Source organism: Panthera tigris, chromosome A1 (genome assembly GCF_018350195.1).
Source record: "Panthera tigris isolate Pti1 chromosome A1, P.tigris_Pti1_mat1.1, whole genome shotgun sequence".
NCBI classification, from domain to species: domain Eukaryota; kingdom Metazoa; phylum Chordata; class Mammalia; order Carnivora; family Felidae; genus Panthera; species Panthera tigris.
This window is the reverse complement of record NC_056660.1, coordinates 32,281,678-32,289,723: the sequence shown is the minus strand read 5'-3', so window position 1 is coordinate 32,289,723 and position 8,046 is coordinate 32,281,678.

Sequence of the window (8,046 nt, the reverse complement as noted above, 5' to 3'; positions counted from 1 at the left end):
TCTGTCATTCACTCTCCTATCCTCTCCTTGACAATCCTCCATTTTTCCCCATGTCCATAATGAAAGGATTATCATTTGTCCCATTGAAGAACCACAAGACTCTGACCTAGTACTTCAGACTTCATTCATTCAAAATGTCCAGTGTCAATGCAATCATTCCTTTAAAATTCCAAACTTTAGGCTATCTAGGGAGACACAAGAGGATCAACTTCATTTCCAAGTACCCTCCCCTCAGGGCTTGGGCAGTTGACAGCCAGATAGGCAAGACCCTCTGTAGACATCCCCTCCTTTCTCCAATTTCTTCAGAGCAAGTCCAGATGCCAGCATGAAAAATGGAATCTTTTTAGGCAAACACCTACCACTAATGCTTATTAAATGCTGTGATTAAAACTCCTGACTTCTCTTGCTTAGGCAAATAAATATTTGTCTCTAGATTAGTTGATATCTTCTGTTACAATATAATCTTTACTTCCTCTTCATTCCTATCATCTGTTTTTATATTCCTTCAACTTTGAACTCACTTCTGTCTGTATTCTATAATTAGTTGTATACATATATGCCTCTGCTTTTAGATTATAAGCTTCTCTAAAATAGGTAAGCTCCAAATATGATTTGCTAACGTATACAGCTCCTAAATGTTCAGTATATGTTTCAAGAATAAATGAATCAATGAACTAGTTAAATAACTGTGTCATTAACAAAGGAGTGTAATGTCTCATTTTTAAATATTCAAATTAAAAAAGGAACCAAAACTAAAGTATCAGACTGTTATTTTATGTGATATTCATATAGACCAAGAAAAAATATGGATATAATTTTGAAATGCATTACTCATTAACAGGAAATATTTAGAGTAATTCAACAATGTGACAGGTGTTTCCCACTCTCTTCAGATTTCAGTTGATTCTTTATCAGCTAATGTGACATTCATAAAACAGGACACAATATCAAGGGACAAGCCAAGGAGAAAGGAGCAAATGTACCAGAAAAGAAGAATCTTGCTAAATGAACTCCATTTCCATCCTTTTATTTCATAATTTAATTACAGAGTTTGATTACTTGTTTGGAAACTTTAGTTGATACACAAGCAAAAATGACTACTATTTATAATCATATAGACTTTTGTTATTTTCAATAATGATATACTTTTTTCATGTTTTATCTTGCTTTAAGTGGATTCCTTGTGATTGAATCTATAGTGGTCATAAATATGTGAGATTAATCATATTAAAATTACACTATCTTTATATATTTGTATATGTAAACTGCCAATTAACATTCACACAATATTTTCCTTCCTGGCTAATTTTAAGATGATACAACTTACCAAACTATAAGATGTATGTGTATACAACACACTCACATACATGCGTGCACACACACACACACACAGAACTATATATGTCACACATGTATAAAATATTATATCTATTTCAAATCTCTAAAACATAGGGGAATATATTTTTATTTCAAAGATAAGTATGCATATACTTTTAATTAGGTAAAAATCAAATACAAATATCTGGGCAAAATATTTATAGCACCAAAATATAGATGTATATATAATATATATTCAATGTATTTGCTAAATAAAATGGTTTCCTTGGTCTACTCAATAGAAAAAATACCATAAACTGGGTAGCTTAATAAATAACAGATTTATTAATCCACGGTTATGGCACAAGAAGATTTGATATCCGGTGAGGGCCTCCATCCTCTCTGATGGCTATTGAAGCTAACATGGTGAAGAGCAAGGGAATTTTCTCAGGCCTCTTTTATAAGGACATTAATCCCATTCATGATGGTACAAACATCATAATCCCCACCCTCCCAAAGTCCTCACCTCCTCAGGGCTTGGGATTTCAACATATGAATTTGGGGGATACTAACATTTAATCTATTGCACTTGTTATAGAGGACATTTATTAAATCAACATATATTTACTAGGGGTCTCTTATGTTCTTGGTGCTGCTAGGCACAAATGATGTGGCCAAGAACAAGACAAAGCTGGTACCCCTCCAATGTTCTTTATAACATACAGAGTTTTCTGTAATCTCAGGACCTCCAGTCAATTCAATTATTCAACAATTATGTAGTAAGAATTATGCTAGATGGCGAAGATTCAGCAGGAAACAAACAGATTAAAATGTTTAACATCATAGATCTTACATGTTAGAGAAGACATATGTTAGCGAAGACAAAAAAATAATTAGGTAAGCTAGGTAGTATATTTAAAAGATTATGTATGGCATGGAAAAACAGAAAACAGAATAAGAGGAGTGGATTATACTATTTTAAGAGTAGTCAGATTAGGGGCACGTGGGTGGCTCAGTTGACTAAGCCTCCCACTCTTGGTTCTGTGCTGGCACCACAGAGACTACTTGGGATTCTCTCTCTCCCTCTCTTTGCCCCACTCCCACTCATGCTATTTCTGTCTCTCTCAAAATAAACAAATAAACTTAAAAAAAAAAGCAGTCAGACGAGGCCTCAATGACCAGTGAAATGTTAGCAAAAATTAAAGGAAATGAAGCAATAAGTCATGGATATTTGAAAAAAAGCCAATAGCCAGTACAAAGGTCAGGAGCCAAGAGGAACCTTTGAAAGGAGGACACTGGAAAACTAGAAAGGCCAGGATGAATAGAAACAAATCATCAAGGGAGAGAGTAGGATAAAATTCTGTCGCAGACATAAAGAATCCCTATATATACAGGCTTTATAGATTATTGTATAGACCTTGATTTTATCTGAATAAAATGGAAAACCATGAGTGACAGACTGATGTATATTTACAAAAGAAAACTCCTACAAGTGTGCCAAGAATTTACTGCAAGAAAAAGGGTTTAAGCAGGAAGGCCATATAGCAGGTTATCACAACTATCTTGGTAAAAGATAACAGCAGCTTTACCAGGATGGAACCAGTGTTAGAAGTGGAAGATCCATTCCGTTGTATTTTGAAGGAAGAAGAAGCCAGATATTTTGACATATAGGATGCAGTGTGATCAAAAGAGATGACTACAGGTAATTTAAGATGTTTAACCACATCTAAGTTAAAGAAGATGGATGGTGGAATAGGTTGACAGGGCTGGTTGCAAATTTAGATTGGGTAATCCTAATTTTGAAGTGAACAAACTGAAGACACATTTGGGTAAATGAGTCTGAATTTCAAAGGAGAATTATGGGCCTAACATACTTATTCAGAATCAAATAAATTTGCCATGCAAGTGAGTTTGGATGGAAAAGTCCAAGGACCCCTCCTACATTAAGGAATCAAAGAAACAGGAAGGTGAGAAAAAAAAAAAAAGTGCAGTTAGTGAAAAAGAAAGACAAACACGATAGTTTGATTCCTGGAAGTGTGGCAATGAAAGTGTTTCAAAGAGAGAGTGATAAAATACTAAATAATGTTGAGAAGGCAAGTGAGATGAGAACCAAGAACAGAACATTGAATTTAGCAGGCAGAAGTCAGTTCAGACTTTGACAAGAGCAGCGAACATGGAGTGACATGGGCACAAGGCAATTCAGTGGTATTGTAGAGAATGAGAGGAGAAAAAGTAGGAAAGAAAAAGTTGACAATTCTTTTAAGGATTCAAAAAATGGCAGATCCTTCTTCCCAATTGTTTAAGAATTGTTGAAGAATAAAAAAATAATATTTTAAAAAAATTCTCAGAATATCCTCAGTAATAGGTAAAGTACAGAATTCTCACAAATTCAAATGAGAAACCTACATAAAATTAGCTGTGTAAAAAAATTTTGAGCCACTAAGAATTTTGTAAGCAAATAGTCTACTAAAGCACTTCACCTCAATTTCCACCACTTCCATAGTAAGATATTTTGTTTCTTCACCTAATTTTACAGTCACAAGATTTTCCTCAGCCTGTACTGTACGTGGTTACTTCTGTTCACATACACACATGCTTATTTCTCAGAATAAATCCTTTCACTGGGTTCTAGGAACACTCGGGGGAAATATTCATAGATTGCCTTTGTTCTCATCCTCTCCTGAACTGCAATTGCACGTTGAAATCAGTTCCTTTGAGGACTAGAAAGCAATTCAGCAGGAAAAACTGCCTTTTTATTGGCTTTAAGTCCATGAAAGGTCCATCACTGGACATCAGAATTGTGTGAGTCTTGGTTGTGTGCTTTCCTGAATTTTCTGAATTTTCTCCTCTTTTATAAGTTTTAAGGCAAAAAGAGGGGGTACATATACACAGGGAAAGAGTAAAGCATTTAGGAAAGTCTTGAAATACAACATAATCATCTAAGAGGCAAGTGGAGGAAGAGAAGCAAAGAAAAAAACACACAGATAATAGAGTATTGTTTAAGAATAAAAGAAATAATATTTTTAAAAATTCTCAGAAAACACAAGAGCATTTCCACAATGTCAAATTCATAGCCATCGAATACTATGAGGACATAAACATATTTCACACATATACTAAGTAGGGTGTCATTAGCAAATACAGTAAGATCAATTTTAACTGAATGGTGTGGAGGAAAAAAAAACATGATTCAAAAAGGTAGTCTAAGAATAAACAGGGTTTAATGAAGAGAGTCAAAAAAGTGGTGTTGATACGACCTGCATGAAAGTGGAAGCTGTTGTCTATTTTATAAAGTATTCATACCCAGTACCTACCACAAAGACTGGTAAAGTAGGGACATGCATTAAATATTTGTTAATTAAAGGATCCAGAGAAAGAAAACACTCTCAGTACTCCTTTTATGTTTACTAACATTCCTATTTAACAACCTGAGAAATCGTGGGGCACTAACACCCTGTTTTCCTTCAGAAAAGTATAACTCTTAAAAAAAAAAAAAAGAAAAAAGCAAACAGAAGAAATGTGTAACTCTTCCCTTAAGCCAATCACTGACTATACATTTCAGGAGACAAAATGTCATTGGGTGTTTAACATTAGAAAAGCCTCTTTGACAATATAGCTATTTAACAAATATAATATGCCAGACTATAAATAAGGGAAAACAAAAAAATAATTAAATGAAATATTTACTGTTAATGTTAATAAAATTTAGCTTCAAATATTGTAATCCATAAATTTTATTTTCAGCTTTTAAGATTAAATACATAAAATAAAGTAGAACACAATACTTTCTTCCCATTAATTTTGAAAGTCTAGTCATGTGTTGAACAATATACATTTAATATTAACCATAATAGTAATAATTAATTTAGATAAGTTATTAATTGAAAACAGCCTGTGTCATTAATATATATTTTCTTTGTTGTTAATTAAACCCCTAGAGTATGCAATTACTTCATAGAGTCCTCAATGTATTTACACTAGTGTTCTAGTAGAGAAAATGTATGAGTAGTAAAATTCTTTAAAATAATAGTGCGAGTAAGTGTAAAATATATTCAGTGAGCCAAAATACCTTTGCATAAACTCTCCTGAGCCATCTAAATAACAAAGTTTAGTCTCTTCTAGATTTATCAAGATTGCTTCTGAATTTTGTAGCTACTAAAACAACTTCACTTGACTATTTTGAAATAAAATTAAAATACTCTTATTTATGTCATTCATTTGCTTTTTTGAGAGAGATTATATTCACTGATATTAGGTGTGTAGACTAGAGAGCCTTTTAAATTTAGATTTTGCATCGATAGATAACACATCTTCTAGCCAAGATCTGTATTTTTATACTACATTTCTGAAAACATACTTATTCATTACAAATTATAAAGTTAATTACTTCAGTTTAGACCTTATTAATCTGAAATAGATATATTTACTTGGTATACTATGTGGATAATTTTTTAGACGATACTCTGATCACTTCATTCTAAACCACAGAGGCACATGGGCACAAAAATCATCCACAGGTGGGACTTTTCTCCCACCTCCCAACACAAAAAGCAATAGAGAAATGGAAATTCTCTGGCCATCCACAAGTAATGCTGCTATTCTCTCAACTCTTTTAGACCTCTTGTTTACACTACAATATTCAGATCCTTGAGGTATTATTGGACACTGATTCTGAGATAATACTAATTCCTAAAGATTTAAGAATAATTCTGTGATCCATAGGTAAGAGCAGGCATAATGGAACCAGAAGATAAACTTCATTTTGTTCTAAATCCACATCATGGTAGTTTAACTCATAGCTATCACCCATTCTATATTTATTCCTATCCCCAATGTGTATTATTATAATAAATACTTTTACCCACTGGAAGAACACCCACAATGTTTGCTTGATATAGATATAATAGTTATGATGGTAGAACAGTCAAGTGGAAAGATGTGGAACTCCCACTAACAAAATAGTGAATAGCAACTTAATACCAATATTATAACTTCAAGGGGAATAGAAGAATTAGTGTCATATTGAAGGATTGTAGGGTTCAAGAATATTGATTCCTATCACATCCACATTTGTACTTTCTAGTACAGGGATAGATTATATTTGAGAATGGCAGTGGATTGTCTTACAATTAATCACCTGCAAATGTAATTACAGCTATTGTTCCTTATAGGAACTTATCGCTTGAACAAATCAAACAGTCCCTGGCAATCAGTATACACTTATTAGGATAAAAACACTTTTATCTCTTGTCCAAAATGGAGAATAGCATAACTAGCTGCCTTTTATCTGTAAGAGACAGCAATATACATTTCCTACCTTGCTCTAAAATTTATTGGCTTTAAACCATTATAAATTCAAGGTATCCTTGTCATATAAAAATTACACAAAACATTACTATAAATGATTATTTAAGTTAAATAATACTATATGAATCTGTAGAGCCGTTCCTAAATGGTTTGACAAGATAGATGCATGCTAGAGGTCCAAGACAACACCCATGACCTGCTACCCTAACAAATTTTCTGGTTATTTGCCAGAGAAATATTACATATCCCCTCCAAAGTGAAGAACTATTCTGCATCTTACACCTCGACTACTAATAAAGTAGTAAAATAGGTGACTTTGCTTCATTTTTGAATGCTAAGTATTCTGATGTTCTCATTTATTCCTTAAATGACATAAGAGATTCGTAGCTTTGGGTGGCTTTCAGTGCAAGGTTTCCCAGCTGGTTTGGGCAAACCTATAAAAAAGCAGCATTGCTATTCAGTACTTAAATATCAACAATTAAATATCAAATATCGAAATGTTCTGAATATCAAAATGTCTACGATGGATAGGGATACTGTAAAGATGCAGAAATCCCTGCTAATAGGCTTACAATGGAGTCCACTAGTTTTGGAGCCAAGATATTCCCTCTTTATAATGTTCTTCTTTTGAAAAACAGATCTTGGTCTAGTGATAGAACTTAAGGTGCATCCTTAGTCTCCCACATGTGATTTCAAGGGTAATTGCCTATGACTGGTTGACTCTAAACAAACAAACAAACTAGAATCTGGTTCACAAACAACTCTTAATGACATACTGAAACCATTTGGAAGGATATTGTTGCTATGGTTCAATTCATTTCAAGATCTGTAAATGAGGAAAACATAAATCTGAGCAGAATATTGCTAATTTTTCTGGAAATAAAGAGAAGGATCTATACTACCAGGATCTTGAGATAAGGATCTATATTAATGTATAGGAAGTAATTAATGATTTTGAACTGGGACTTAGAAGATAAAAGGTTAGAAGACTGGAGAGAAGGAGACGTGAACAATGTTTTGAGGGATAACTATTAAACATAGGCTCAGGGCACATGGGTAGCTCAGTCAGTTAATCATCTGACTTTGGTTTCAGCTCGGGTCATGATCTCACGGTTCGTGAGTTCAAGCCCAGCATCAGGCTCCATGCTGACAGCCTGGAGCCTGCTTCGGATTCTCCCTCTCTGCTGCTCCCTCTCTCACTCTCTCTGTCTCTGTCTCTTTCTCAAAATAAAATAAAATAAAATAAAATAAAATATAAAAATACGCTTGATCTTTAAGAAAATCTTTGTCCCATGGAATCCCTTGCATAGATCTCCATTATGGACATGCTCACTGATTGAGTGTAAAGGTGATGTCAGTCACCCTTAACTCCCAGCTTGTTTGGTATACCCATAAACAAAGTAAAATGGCAACAATGGAGAC